Source organism: Stegodyphus dumicola, chromosome 3 (assembly GCF_044657685.1).
Source record: "Stegodyphus dumicola isolate Sdum_Otavi_A_Nest chromosome 3, ASM4465768v1".
In the NCBI taxonomy this organism is placed as follows: domain Eukaryota; kingdom Metazoa; phylum Arthropoda; class Arachnida; order Araneae; family Eresidae; genus Stegodyphus; species Stegodyphus dumicola.
This window is the reverse complement of record NC_140770.1, coordinates 4390240-4406076: the sequence shown is the minus strand read 5'-3', so window position 1 is coordinate 4406076 and position 15837 is coordinate 4390240. Positions and strand designations below refer to the sequence as shown.

At 37.1% G+C, this 15837-nt stretch overlaps 1 protein-coding gene across 8 annotated transcripts in view; it reads left to right on the top strand.

Moving 5' to 3' along the window:
* LOC146997895 (uncharacterized) overlaps window positions 1-14271 on the top strand; it is a 246795-nt gene extending 232524 nt beyond the window's left edge. For 3 of the 8 annotated variants that reach the window (XM_085812521.1, XM_085812516.1, XM_085812515.1), the window contains 2 exons: window positions 13487-13812; window positions 13951-14269. The gene's annotated coding sequence lies outside the window, so the exon portion shown is untranslated. Of the gene's footprint in view, window positions 1-13486; window positions 13813-13944 lie in introns of all 8 variants that reach the window. The other 5 variants (XR_015040119.1, XM_085812523.1, XM_085812522.1 and 2 more) reach the window with 5 other exon arrangements.
* The last annotated feature ends 1566 nt before the right edge of the window (window positions 14272-15837 follow it).

Below are 15837 nucleotides of genomic sequence, written 5' to 3'. Positions count from 1 at the left end.
CCCACGGTTAACGTGACATTTCCTTCATCTTTGTACATTCGCTCAAAGACAAAGTGCGTACATATTTTTACCCTTCAGTTCGTCTGCTGTGTAATCCAACAGTTTTGACACTCTGCGAAGAAGCTTTGGCAACAGTAATTACTGAAATTTATTTTCAAGTTTATTATTTCGGTTCACAGTGTGCCACTCGAAATTCGAATGCGAGATGCGTCACGAACATGTCGGCTCTCCAATCTTTCTTCGTTGATAGAAGGTAGTGGTAATGCAATGGCCATAGCCACCATTTCCATCACATTTGCTGATCTCTGTTTCCTGCCGTTAGAGAAGCTGTACTAAGTCCTCAAATGAGAAAGTATTAGTACAACCTACGAAAAATAAAAATTTGTTTCATAATATTTCATGTAAAAAGAAACCTAAGCAGTGATTAACCAAGATTCATTCAATCATATAATTTCAGTTTAAGCATGTCAGAATTTATATGCTGGGTGTTTCGCTTTCTTTGACTACAACTTTAAAAAATTGTTTTTGGCTCGTTTTCTATAGAAGTGGACAAAATATGTGATAAACAAGGTAAATTTAGCATTTGGGATTTTTTTGACAAATGGTTATCTAGCCAAAGGCTGGGACACGTATGTCCCAGCCGTAGGTAACGGTAAGATACGTATGTCCCAGCCGTAGGTAACGGTAAGATACGTATGTTCCACACGTAGCGATCGACTTACTGTAAACACACCTATTATTCTGGAAAACATTATTATATGAAATAGATTTACATCGTATGGTACAGGGTAAAAATCATTCTTTGCATAACCCAACATTACACATTGGGCAGCTCATATTTGTTCTTTTCGCTACGTTCATTTACGTGTAACGAGCACGGCGGCGTCTTGATTTTCGAACTATTGGAAGACGATCCCCAACAGTGAGAAAATTCTAAGTGCTTTTTATCCCAACAGTCATTTTTTAACTTTCAGTGGGACATACATATTCCGAAAGTAGTCAAAGGGTTAATGAAGGCTTGGTTGCAAATGGGCTTGCAAACAATGATTCCATACCAAAATATGTTATACATGGTGTAAGAAAAATATTTTATTTATTTCAATAATGCAAATGTTTATGAATATTTTCACTTTGTGAATTACAAATCACGAGAGCTTCATGTCATTTCCATGTATTATAAATTACATGGTTATAGATATTACTAAAGATTAAATTAAAATTATTAATAAGTATACATTGCATTTAAATCAGCAAATTAGGTAAGCAATGCAATGTTTCAATTTAACACACGCATTAAAGATCTCGTAGAGCGTCGAATGGCAGGCCTTTTGTAAGCTGGCAGTTTGCCAAGTTACGTCGATGACAAACATTTTGCTAGAGCGAGTCTGTCGGTTGACACAGAATTCCTCTTAAAGCGCGAAATTGTGAAACTTCAGAACTTAACTATTTAACTTATTTAAACTTAACTACTACTTCACCTATGATTTTCAACTTATACTTTTATTATTACTTTTCTTGTAGTTGAATAGCAACAATTATTATTGTTAAGAAAAATATTTTTTTTTTTTTTTTTTTTTTTTTTTTACGCAATGTTTAGAACGCAAGGTTCTCAGCTTATTTTGATGATGTTTATGTTAGCAATGCTAATTTAAAGCTGCATTTTAACTGAATAAAATAGCTGTTATTCTTTAAAATTATCGTATTCATTCATCTGGAGAACTTGTAGTTCATTTGAGTGATTTTAAAGGCGTCTGTAACTTTTCGTTTGCAGTTGTTTTTTACGTCTGATAACAATAAAAGGCTTGTGCCAATCAACTCTGCTGCAGCCTCAAAGCAGGATGATGAGATTCTTATTTATGTTTATGCTTGCAGTTGTTTTATTTATTTTTTTAATTTTTGGATAAATTAATGGAAAATTGCAATTATTGTTTTCCGACCAAATCTGAGACAGCATAGTAGGTATAGGTTATGTTTAACTTCCAGTCTACTTTGCTGCTTCATTTTCATTTGCAAGGTAGTTATATCTAATTCCGTTTAAAACGTCTGATCCGCAAAGGTACATCAACACAGATGGAAGTAGTGCACATACAACTAACCTTATTCCACGACTGTCATCATCTTGAAATGAAGAATAAGCCAATATTTTGATATCCATGACCATACCGCTCATCGTTCCTTGGTCTGTATTCTCTAATAATGAAACTGGTGCAAGTTTTATACCATTTCATTCCTCAATTCTTCGGCGCGTATTTGAAAGGTCCGTGGTTCAAGCCTCGGCGAGGGCATTGCTCACTTTTCATCTCTCCTACTTTCAAAAAATGCCTAATTGTCTCTGCGGTGGCGCCCGAACTGAAAATGGGGGTGGATGATGATTCTCCGGCACCAGGATCTGGTGATTGGGTCCCTTAATCTCCAGTCGCCCTTTAAAAGCGGGAAGTATATAAGGTATTTCTCCCGCTTAGCATGCCTTCGTGGCGTAATGGCCAGCACACTCGGCGCGTATGAGAGGTCCGTGGCTCGAGTCCCGGCGAGGGCACTGCTCATTTTTCATTTCTTCCTACTTCAAATTAACCTCTACGTCTATTCGGCATATATAATCTTTCAGTTTATGCACCAGAAACTCCACCGCATCCTCAATCTATCAATTTTCAGGTCGCACGGCTTGATTAAATTTTCCTCAGTTTCTGTATGTTTTTGTCCTTGCTTTGTTATCTCGAGAGCTACGATACAGGAAACTTCCATAGTCTCATGATCTGGTTCATGGAATCATGCGCCATCTCTTTTAAAAGAAATTACTTAGCGAGCGAAACAAACTTCTGTCTTTATATTCAGTGAGAACATTGTAAACATAAAACTGTTGGAAAAAAAAAGCAATCGAGGAAAAACAGAGCCAGAACTTCGAAAACACAGTATGCAAATGTGGTTTGTTAAGTTAAGTAAATGATTAAACTTGCAGCAACATTCAGAATTGTGGAGCGATACAGTGTGCGTGTGAAGTTTACAGCTGGTAGAATGTTAAAGGGCAGGTGTGATGAGCTGGTAGAATGTTAAATGGAGCATAGCAGCATTTACAACCGCTGCTATGCTGACGGCTTGGATAGATTGTAAAAAGTTTGTAATGTGGCATTGCAATGAAAAATGCCTTTAAGACGTACTCGACGACGTTACAAACATTTGTCAAACTTTGAGAAGGGTCGCATCATAGGGCTAAAAGATGCTGGTTGGCTAAACAAACGGATCTGAATATTGGTCAAAGTGATGTGGTCGTGGTTACGTTATGCTATCAGCGATAAAATGCCATTTGTAAACTCGCAGGGATTCTGGGATATCCGAGGATACGATTCTCAGGAGACTATGGGACGCTGGGGTTAACACGTTGAGCGCGGCGCCGGTCTCTTGGGACTGGCCGGAGTCGGTTCTTGGGCACTGGCAGTAAAATTTCCGTGTGGCCGGCGTCGGTCCCTGGGGACCGGAACTGGAATTTTCGTTTGGCTGGCGTCGGCCCGCGGAACCGACAGTATTAAAGTTAAAAAATAAATATAGTCTCAATGAAATGTGATCAAATTTAGTTTTAAGGAAATGTATTAAAACATTCTAAACAAAAATACGGCTTAGCTCGCTACCGGCTGAACGGAAAGGACAGCAAATTCGGCGCCGCGCTCAACGTGTTACGATCTTGACGTCTATTAAGATGCTTACCATAAGCAGTTTGACACTCCACCATAAGCAGCATCGTCTTGCATAGTGCCGCTGTCGCTCAAGCTGGACAGTATCTGATCGGAGAAAGTGATAATCAGTGATTAATCCCACTTTTTTGTCGATGCTTGATGACCGCTGTATACGTGTCCGAAGACAGAGGTGAGCGGTCTGATGTACCATTTGTACGAGCAGAATATAGGATGTGTGATAGTCTGAGGAGCGATTAGATGAAACAGTCGTTCACCATTAGTCATGCTGCGAGGTATTCTGACTGCTCAAAGGTATGTTGATGAAATTATGCAGTCGACCGTACTGCCTGTGCTAGCTGATGGTCCAGGTTATGTTTTCCGACAGGACAATGCTCGGCCACATACAGCATGACTTTCCAACAATGTCTTCAACATGTCCTTGACTGGCTTGACAGCTGTCGCTCATCAAACATGTTGGGCAAATAAATTCAGCCATGTAGAAATACGAAATACTAAATAAAATTATAGATTTGTATGAATTACAAACAAAAAGACACTCTTCTTTATATTATTATCTGCGCACCGATGATAGCTTGTTAAAATTAATTTTTCCAAAAGCAGTTTAAAGTTCTGGAACTTCAGATTTTTCTGCTCATTTAGCGAAATAAAATTTAAATAGTAAAATAATACTACAAAAGTAAATCCATTATTATCATTAAGAGTGCAAGCCACTTTTATGACCGCTAATATTACAAGCTCGCAAAGTGATCTGAGCTAAACTCTATAAACTAAATTGAAAAACTAATGCTTTCTCCAATTTTATATAGTTTTACCCTGTCCGCCGAAAAATTTCCAGTACCTTCGATTTTTTGAAATTGCTGTAAGGTTTACACAGTTAAGAATTACACAGAGATCGAAACAATTACAGTTACACAACAATCGGGCCAAAATGTCGCTAAGCTTGGCGACAATACTTCGTGCTATTTCGCCAGTTTGGCAAGGCAGCCAAACGTTATAATGTTAACGTTATGATGTTAAATTGGACTAAACCTTGTAGCCGTGTTCTCGTGACGATGCTTCGCCCTCTGAGGCCTTTCTTGTTACAATTTACAGGAGGTACTACAATTTACGCATAGGCTCATTAAAATTATTTACCATATGTACAAAATTCATAGCATTTTCCCTTCCCAAAGACTGCATATCCCGGGCAGTGAGACTCCCGGACAGGTAGCCATACTTACAACTAAGGAAAATCAATAACTGAACATCAACGCAATACTAAAATAATAATTTCAATAAATAACGTACAACAAATCAAACACCAATTCAATAAATAAATCAACGTAATGAACAATTTATACTTAGAATCTGATGACGTAGGGATCCGAACTACATCGCCGTTCAGCTTGGTTATTTCCAAACATCGGCACAGAAATTAGAAGCTCCAAGCTCTTCCTAACTTATTACCTCACCGGTCATGTCCCATATCCAGATTATTTTCTGAAAAGGAATCTCTCCAATAGCGAAAACGGCGTGTGTGGAGTCAAAGGAGGATGCAGACCATTATCTATGCTTCTGCCGTCTCACACATTCGGAAACCCACCAATCTAGATTCTAACTTTAAAAGACTGGAAATTTTCTCTTTCGACATCCCTGTGGGTACTGCGTTTGACGGTGGAATTGATGCGATTTGCACAGCTCTGTACCAGCTACCATGCCACTTGGAAAAATTCACAAGAGTTGTTATACTCAGTGATTCCCGAGCTGCTCTGTTGGTTATCGTTTCAGATGAAAATCCTATATCGCAGGATATATTGGATTGTCGACATTATCTGCAAAACCTGCTTCACTTGAGAAAACTATAGTCCTCCAGTGGGTTCTTACCCACTGTGGGATTCCAGGTAACGAAAAAGCCGACTTCTTGGCAAAAAAAGGGTGCTTTTATCGGGAATAATATTTCTCGTCCTTTGCCTTTCCATACTGTTAGGGACCTTATTAAAAGATCTATCAATGTACGTGCTCAGGAAGATCTCTATAATCGTGTTTCTCATAAGTCTTGGAAGAATGCTATCCCGAATTTGTGTAATGGCCCAAGGCGTAGAGCGGTCGCTGAATTCCGCCTTGCCACCGGACATGACTGCCTACAATATCATCTTGATAGATTCGATATTAGACTAGAAGAGAAACACGCTAATGTGACAATCAAAATCGTAAAAAACAACCTTATATTTAGCGTAGGTATAATGAAACACTCAATCGATTTCGAGGGCAGCTAAAGGTCCCTCCTCATCAGGAGAAAGAAATACATAGAAAGAAGAAAATAGGAATCATAGAAACACGTGGTGCTTATCAGCACTGCACGTGGTTATAACTAGATTTTTAATCAGAGTTGCACTGGCCGCCTACTTTTACTGAGCCAGGCTGTCTGATCAAGCATAAAGAAATATTAGCGAAGTTAAAATAGGGAGCGAGGGCAAACGTACATTACGCTCAAAATCTGAACTTCAAATAATGGAAAGCAACCACTGAACGGATTTTTATACCCTCTGGTAGTACCAAGTGCGAGGAGGTAACGCCATCTATCGGCAAAAATAATTGAATTAAGACAGTAGAATTTTAAAGGCATTAGGAAGGACTGGATTGGACTTCAAATCATTAACTAAACTTTTTAAATCTTTGTGAATGTGAAAAGCCTCAAGAAAATGCAATTCGCCTATGGAAGAAGCCTTTTGGATGATTTTTGCAGACCCAAAATCAAAATTATGGTTAAAAGTCCAGCTATGATACGCTATTGAAGACTTGTTAATTTCCCCTTTTTTGACATAAGATTCATGTTCCTTGATACGAAACTTCAACGCTCTTTTTGTTTGGCCAATATATCTTAAACCACACTGACATGATATACTATAAATTCCCCAAGAATTCAAGACAGAAACGCAATCTTTTAGAATCGAAGGGTGAATTTTATTAATAGGGGAGAAACCGACTTGAAAATTGAATTTCTGGAGAATCCGTGCAATTTTATAGCTAACAGAAGGATAAAATGGAAGCACGACAAGGTCATTGATATTATTTCTAACAGTGGAATGTCTACTTTGATGGGAATCTGAAAATTTTTTGACGGCTTTATCAATAATCACGGGAGAAAATCCACGGTCAATCGCAACTGCTCTCAAATAATTAAGTTCATTGGTAAGCAAAGATTCAGAGGAACAAACTTTTAGCGCGCGGAAAACATAATAGTAAAAAGAAGCCATTTTTTGCTTAACAGGGTGGCATGACTTGGCATGGGGTGGTAAACAAACTGCAAAGGGTTTACGGTACACAGTGGTGCTAAAATCGGTTTCATTGCGGATTATAAGAATATCGAGGAAGGGGAGGGAATTGTTGGATTCAATTTCAAGAGTGAATTGGATGGCTGGATCAATTGAATTCATAATAGATAGAATCTCGGATAAATCCTCTTTATAACCGTCAAAAAGTGCGAAAGTGTTGTCAACATACCGAATCCAAAGACGAAAAGATAATTTATCAAATAATTTCATCTCAAAATAGTGCATATAAATGTCAGCAAGTACCGAACTGAGAGGATTACCCATAGCCAATCCTTCAACTTGACGAAAATATGCATTTTGGAAAACAAAGTGGGTTTGACTTAGAGAAACTTTAGTAAGCGAAACCAACTCATTAATTTCAGTATGTGTGAAGTGAAATTCCCGAAGCCTAGTTTCAAGACAATTTAGTGCTCCTTCGACCGGAACATTAGTAAACAATGATTTGACATCAAATGAAACCATAATGGAACGAAGTGGGGAAATATTTTTAAGTTTATCAATGACTTCAACAGAATTTTTTACAGTGTGAATATTGTTATCAAGTAGAGGAGAAAATCTGGAAACTAAATATTTGGCCAAAGGATATGAAGCAGTGCCTATGTTGGAAACAATTGGTCGAAAAGGAATACCGGTTTTGTGGACTTTTGGAAGAGCATAAAGTCTAGCGCAATTAGTAATAGGCGGAATAAGTGATTTCTTCAACTGAGTTGGCAGAATGTGGGAAGATTTAATAGCACTTTTTACTTTCATGAGGTCCGAAGTTGAAGGATCTTTAGGGATCGAGCAGTATGGGCCTTCATTTATCAATTTAGAGACTCCAGTAATATATGTGTGTTTGTCCATAACAACGATCTGTCCGCCCTTATCAGCTTTAGAGATAATGATATTAGTATCAGAATGAATTTCACGTAAGATCTCATTTTCCTTTTTGCTAAGATTAGAACCCAAAGATTTATTGTTAAAATTAACGTTATGAGTAATTAGGTGGCGGATTGTATCCTTCTGCGTTTCGGAAATTTTGGAGAATTTAAAGGCTTTCTCTATAGGGGCGATGATTTGAGGAATTGAAGGTTTAGATGTCTTAGAAAAATTGAAATTATATTTTAATACTTTTAACTGATCCTCCGAAAGATTCCTATTGGAGATATTAACGATGGAGTTAACGTTTACAGTGGGAAGATCAGCTAGATAATTGGGACTATCCGACTGGTGTGTGAGTTTTTGGGAATCTTTCGGAGGATCAGTTAAAAGTATTAAAATATAATTTCAACTTTTCTAAGACATCTAAACCTTCAAAAACTCACACACCAGTCGGATAGTCCCAATTATCTAGCTGATCTTCCCACTGTAAACGTTAACTCCATCGTTAATATCTCCAATAGGAATCTTTCGGAGGATCAGTTAAAAGTATTAAAATATAATTTCAATTTTTCTAAGACATCTAAACCTTCAATTCCTCAAATCATCGCCCCTATAGAGAAAGCCTTTAAATTCTCCAAAATTTCCGAAACGCAGAAGGATACAATCCGCCACCTAATTACTCATAACGTTAATTTTAACAATAAATCTTTGGGTTCTAATCTTAGCAAAAAGGAAAATGAGATCTTACGTGAAATTCATTCTGATACTAATATCATTATCTCTAAAGCTGATAAGGGCGGACAGATCGTTGTTATGGACAAACACACATATATTACTGGAGTCTCTAAATTGATAAATGAAGGCCCATACTGCTCGATCCCTAAAGATCCTTCAACTTCGGACCTCATGAAAGTAAAAAGTGCTATTAAATCTTCCCACATTCTGCCAACTCAGTTGAAGAAATCACTTATTCCGCCTATTACTAATTGCGCTAGACTTTATGCTCTTCCAAAAGTCCACAAAACCGGTATTCCTTTTCGACCAATTGTTTCCAACATAGGCACTGCTTCATATCCTTTGGCCAAATATTTAGTTTCCAGATTTTCTCCTCTACTTGATAACAATATTCACACTGTAAAAAATTCTGTTGAAGTCATTGATAAACTTAAAAATATTTCCCCACTTCGTTCCATTATGGTTTCATTTGATGTCAAATCATTGTTTACTAATGTTCCGGTCGAAGGAGCACTAAATTGTCTTGAAACTAGGCTTCGGGAATTTCACTTCACACATACTGAAATTAATGAGTTGGTTTCGCTTACTAAAGTTTCCCTAAGTCAAACCCACTTTGTTTTCCAAAATGCATATTTTCGTCAAGTTGAAGGATTGGCTATGGGTAATCCTCTCAGTCCGGTACTTGCTGACATTTATATGCACTATTTTGAGATGAAATTATTTGATAAATTATCTTTTCGTCTTTGGATTCGGTATGTTGACAACACTTTCGCACTTTTTGACGGTTATAAAGAGGATTTATCCGAGATTCTATCTATTATGAATTCAATTGATCCAGCCATCCAATTCACTCTTGAAATTGAATCCAACAATTCCCTCCCCTTCCTCGATATTCTTATAATCCGCAATGAAACCGATTTTAGCACCACTGTGTACCGTAAACCCTTTGCAGTTTGTTTACCACCCCATGCCAAGTCATGCCACCCTGTTAAGCAAAAAATGGCTTCTTTTTACTATTATGTTTTCCGCGCGCTAAAAGTTTGTTCCTCTGAATCTTTGCTTACCAATGAACTTAATTATTTGAGAGCAGTTGCGATTGACCGTGGATTTTCTCCCGTGATTATTGATAAAGCCGTCAAAAAATTTTCAGATTCCCATCAAAGTAGACATTCCACTGTTAGAAATAATATCAATGACCTTGTCGTGCTTCCATTTTATCCTTCTGTTAGCTATAAAATTGCACGGATTCTCCAGAAATTCAATTTTCAAGTCGGTTTCTCCCCTATTAATAAAATTCACCCTTCGATTCTAAAAGATTGCGTTTCTGTCTTGAATTCTTGGGGAATTTATAGTATATCATGTCAGTGTGGTTTAAGATATATTGGCCAAACAAAAAGAGCGTTGAAGTTTCGTATCAAGGAACATGAATCTTATGTCAAAAAAGGGGAAATTAACAAGTCTTCAATAGCGTATCATAGCTGGACTTTTAACCATAATTTTGATTTTGGGTCTGCAAAAATCATCCAAAAGGCTTCTTCCATAGGCGAATTGCATTTTCTTGAGGCTTTTCACATTCACAAAGATTTAAAAAGTTTAGTTAATGATTTGAAGTCCAATCCAGTCCTTCCTAATGCCTTTAAAATTCTACTGTCTTAATTCAATTATTTTTGCCGATAGATGGCGTTACCTCCTCGCACTTGGTACTACCAGAGGGTATAAAAATCCGTTCAGTGGTTGCTTTCCATTATTTGAAGTTCAGATTTTGAGCGTAATGTGCATTTCCCCTCGCTCCCTATTTTAACTTCGCTAATTTTTCTTGTCTTTTATGCTTGATCAGATAGCCTGGCTAGGTAAAAGTAGGCGGCCAGTGCAACTCTGATTAAATATCTAGTTATAACCACGTGCAGTGCTGATAAGGACCACGTGTTTCTGTGACTCCTTCTCCTTTATTTTCTTATTTCTAAGTATTTCTTTCTCCTGATGAGGAGGGACCTTTAGCTGCCCTCGAAATCGATTGAGTGTTTCATTATACCTACGCTAAATATAAGGTTGTTTTTTACGATTTTGAGATTCGATATTGTTCCTTCTCCGATATGCACTCCATGCAGCTCTGGAGAGGTGATGGATGCCGCACATCTATCCCACTGTCCTGATCTTCTCAAAACTTTTCTCGCCGCGCGTTACTGGGAACTGGGAGGCAAGAGATATGTTAGATTAATGGACTATGTTACAGCTGGTTTTTTTTTTTTTTCATTGTGATGTTGTATTCTATATATTTTTGCCTTCTGCTGTAACTGTTCATAATCTGCCATTTTGGAGGGGAAAAATAATAAAAAAAAAAACCTTTAAAAGACTGGTGATAGCTCAACACAACCTATATCCAAAAATTATGTTAAGTATACAAAAGCTCGGTGCTTTAGGACTGGACCTATGCCGAAGCACAAGTTATATCCGAAAACGATAAAGCCGAAACGAAAGAGCAATGTATAGGTTACACACCAATAATTTAATCCGTGCTAGAGTAACAATTTCCATACTGCTCCATAATACCTAACTTATTAAGCTGAGACCATGAGCTTTATTTATAAATTTTGGACTGAAAGATCTGAGGTCAGATCTGATTACCTGTAACAAATGTCACATAACAAGATTCCAACTAACAAAATATTAGCAAAATGAAATCGCATATGTATTTCCATAAAAATGCAAAATTTCCCGTACAACGATCTCCAAAATATCAGCTCTACGATATTTACGTAATCCAATATTTTAATGAGTATTCTAAACAGTTTGTGTAATTTATGTAACTTTGTATGTAATTTTATATTATTATCTTCTTATATTTAAATTAACAACTCCGATGTATAACTTCAGTATTACTCAGAAATAGCATATACTTAGTTCAAGTATTTCATACTCTAGCTGGTTAGTGTATCTTCTTATCTCATTGGGCCAATACCTGTTTGATTCGATAGTGAAGTTTTAGGAGCTCCCATGCACGTTTACTTGTTTACCTGTTCAGGATTGTGTAAGGACCGTCCGAGGGTGACTGTAGTTTAGGAGAAACTCCTTTCCTTCGAATTGGATTCCATAACCACACTTTGTCATTTTTGTTAAATTGATGTCTTGTAGCTCTCGTGTCGAACTGGGCCTTCATCTTCTCCGTCACTTGCTGTCGAGCAAAATTGAACATGATTTGAAACCGTGCCTGGAGAATGGCACCTCAGGCGATCCGAAGAGCAATCAAACAATAAATCACGAAGGTGACGACAAAAGAGCGTCTGAGATCGAGATAGCACTACGGTGGGCCAGTTAACGTGTGGTCCCAGTACTGTTGATTTCTGGAAAGAATTAGCGAGTGGTTACTAAAGGTAATTCGGTCAAACCTCTTTACCATGGCTGTGGGTGTAAAGGATTCCTTTGGGTTTTGTCTATGCCGAGTAAATTATAAAGGTCTTTTATTATAGTTGAGATAAAATTTCTTCCTTCAGAGTTCATACATCAAGGAACAAAAATGGAATTTGTCGCTCGTTCCTTTGTAATCTGGATAATTCATTGGTTGGATAAGACTTCTTATGGTGGTCGGCAGAAACGCAACACAGATCATTTCCATGTTTCTTAGCCCATTCTTTTATATATTAGCAGCCAGCTTATTTTCTTCTTATCCCATTTCATATATTTTTATCTCACAGGCCTAAATTTCGGATTTAAATTTAGATCTTCGAAAGTACCTTTATTTTGATATTGGCAGTTATGAGGGATTTTATAGTACTTGATTTAAAATCACCATGTTTCCCAATTGATCAATCTCAAAACATTACATTTTTAGTCGTATTTATAGGAACCGACAGAGAAATCTTTATTTAATATCTGGTATGGTGACTTCGGACAGAATACGGGATCTTCACACAGTTTAGTGAATTGCTTTGGAATTTCACGCCAGTCTTTAGAATGTGCATTATTTAGATCCTGACAGATATCAGGCTCGGTGCAGTTTTCTTATCCAATGCATGCTTAGTAGGACTGAAGTGTGTTGAATAGACTGTTCAGTCCACTTCTGTTTCCGAAAATTCTGAGAACAGCGTTATTAGTCATTACCAAAACGTCTGGGCCAATAGCATCCCTAAACAGCCTTACATACGATTCCAAGACGTCGTTCATATATTTGATGTATGAATATGTTTGATGATTCCACTGCAAACCATGCAACTGCTTCCCTGGATTTGTATGAACAAGGTAAGGCAAGTTTCGTGTTCCTGGTTCTTTCCAGTTGCCTAGAGCTGCAATTCAGGTTTTTACCTGGAGTCGTTAATAAACAGTGCAAGCTCCCATTCCTCTTGGCTGTACAGAGTATGATGAGGGTACCTATAGAAGCTATAGAAGATATACCTATATAGCTATAGAAGATGGAGGGAGTGAGACGCAAACTATCCGTGTTTCAAGCATAACGTCAAACTTCATGCAGCGATAGAACAGATGATTGGAATTTTCGGTGTCACCAAATCTTTTTCAATCGCTTCGACAACGAAAGCAAATGTTCTTCGGATTAAATTGTTAACACTGCAGATCTTTGATGACGCTGTCTATTAATTGAATGATTGCGGTTTGAAGTGACTGAAATGTATATTGAGATTTTGCGCCACCTCTATGTGCGTACGAATGAAGTGCGAGTTTTGTCTTTTATTTGACAGCTTATGATAAATAATAATCCTCAAAATCTAAATTTAAACATTCAGATTTCAGTATTAGTGCCTTGCGGAACATGTTAGCTGCGTACGTTTGAGCGTTAAAGTACTGAGGGGAAGAAGGTCCGGTTTTAATTTAGTTTCCACATAATCTAGATATTCGTTTATAAACTTAACCACTAAGAACAATTTTCTTTTTCAGATTGCTGAAGAGTGGAAGAAAAAAAAAACTTACTTTACATGCAGAGCTCTTGAAGCGAGAACCTCCTTTGGGTAGGGTAGATTTCATCTGTATAGAAGAGGGTATGTTCGTTCCTTTATAGGACGTATTGTTGTTCAAAGTGATGATGGAAGCTGGAGAAAAAATAAGAATTGTACACGCCACGTAGGGAAAGTATGAAAGATAAGGAAAGGGTACAAGAAGTGGTTTAAGCTGAAGTACCTAAGAGAATTAATTTCTTCCGGGGCCCCAGAGACAGGCTGGCAAGAGACTTCGCTTCTACAGAGAGATCTCAAGTTCTATCCTCGGTAAGTAAGTGACATTGAATTATAACTGTTAGATGTAAAATAATGTGTGATATGAATATGTTGAATTATAATTGTAAAAAAGTAATGTAAATGTATGAGGGCGGGAGCTGTAATAACGAGATTTGTCGTAAGTTATAGGTTCGACGAAAGAGAAAGCTGAGAAAAGAAAAGGGGCCCCCTAACTAGAAGAACGAAGATAGGAAATGGAAGGAGAGAAGAAAATATCCGGGTGGCACATGAAATAGCCCCGAAAAAGAGAAAAGAAGGAGATTAATTTGGGAGGAAAACGGTGCCACCCGGGAAGGGGCTTTTGTAAAATTTTTCCCATCTCCAGAAATGCATGTCGTAAACTTTAGATTTTGTTTTGAAGTTTATTTCTAGTACAAATGTTGTTATAGTCATCTGGTGTGTACAAGTAAAAATAAATTTCTTTTACGGTTTTATGAGTCTTTATTGTTTATGTTTGGTGTTGGTGTGTGTTGGTGTATTTAATTATGGCAAAGCACACGAGGGCTATCTGCCTAAGGGGAGGGATGCCTTCGTGGAGGACTTTCTAAGGGAAACTGGCTCGTATACACTTGTTTATGTTTGAGTATTCATCAAGATATTTTTTCCCGTCTAAAAGTCAGTTTATCTCAGCGTTTAAAAATCAGTTCATCAAGATAATTTTTGGCGTTTACAAATCAGTTCATCTCGGCGTTTAAAAGTCAGTTCGTCAAGATATTTTTTTGCCGTTTAAAAATCAGTTCAAGATATTTTTTTGCCGTTTAAAAATCAGTTCATCAAGGTATTGTTTCGCCGTTTAAAAGTCAGTTCATCAATATATTATTTTTCCGTTTAAAAATCAGTTCATCTCGGCGTTTAAAAGTCAGTTCATCAAGATATTTTTTTGCCATTTAAAAATCAATTCATCTCGGCGTTAAAAAGTTAGTTCATCAATATATTTTTTTTGCCGTTTAAAAATCAGTTCATCAACATTTTTTTTCTGTTTAAAAATCAGTTCATCTCCGTATTTAAAAGTCAGTTCATCAAGATATTTTTGTGGCGTTTAGAAATCAGGTCATCGTCGTTTAAAAACCACATTTGCCTCTAATTTCTTTAGAATATATTAACTTGCTTTATTTATGCAAGTAATTATAAATTAATTTATGAACTCGAAATATTTACATTTTTCCTATAATTCAATTCATTCTTCACAAAATCCAGCTCTTTTGTATATTGTTAACCCTCTGGCCTATAACGGCCTATCCCGAGTCTGTCTCGTGATAAAGAATTTGTGCCATAAGCAAAAGCTACGAGTCTGACTCGTGGTGAGGAATTTGTGTATAAAATGCCAAGCAATTGGAGTTATTCTACATCGAATATTTTTCATTTCATTGTAACGTATTTTGTTTTTTTCAGTTGTTTCTGACGAAACTGGGTGATCTGTTACTTCCTCGTATAGCTCCGTTACGTTCACACGTTTTCAGGTATAATTTCGTATAAAGAATTAAAAAACTCTTATATCCATCATGCCAAACTCTCACACCATCATGCAATTATTTTTCTCAACTGATTATGATTACACCCTAGACTTCTTAAAATGATTATTTGTACCTCAACATTGTTTATTATTTCACAATTCCTTTCGTTACACGAAAATATATATGTCATGAAAGGTTTAATCTTTGGATCATGGTAACTTGGAGATTTTTTGGCGAAAATTTGGCGACCAACCCTGCTACAGCAAGCTGCTAGTTTTGTTCTGGACGCCATTTTGTTTTCACGAAGTAAAGGCAATTTTTTTTTTTACTCAACATTTTTTTCCAACAATCTGCTAGCCGAATTTCGCTTATGCTAGAACTTTTATGGAACAAAAGTGCTTAATCATGACGAAGATTAGGTGCGAAATTGGGAGAAAGTGCAGAATCGCCCACTGCTTGCCGCGTTTTTAATAATTGCACATACACGGTATCATCCATGTATACGTCGACCTATTTTCACTTAAAAAAAATCCCAGAATTGCACAAAAATGGCATTGCGCAC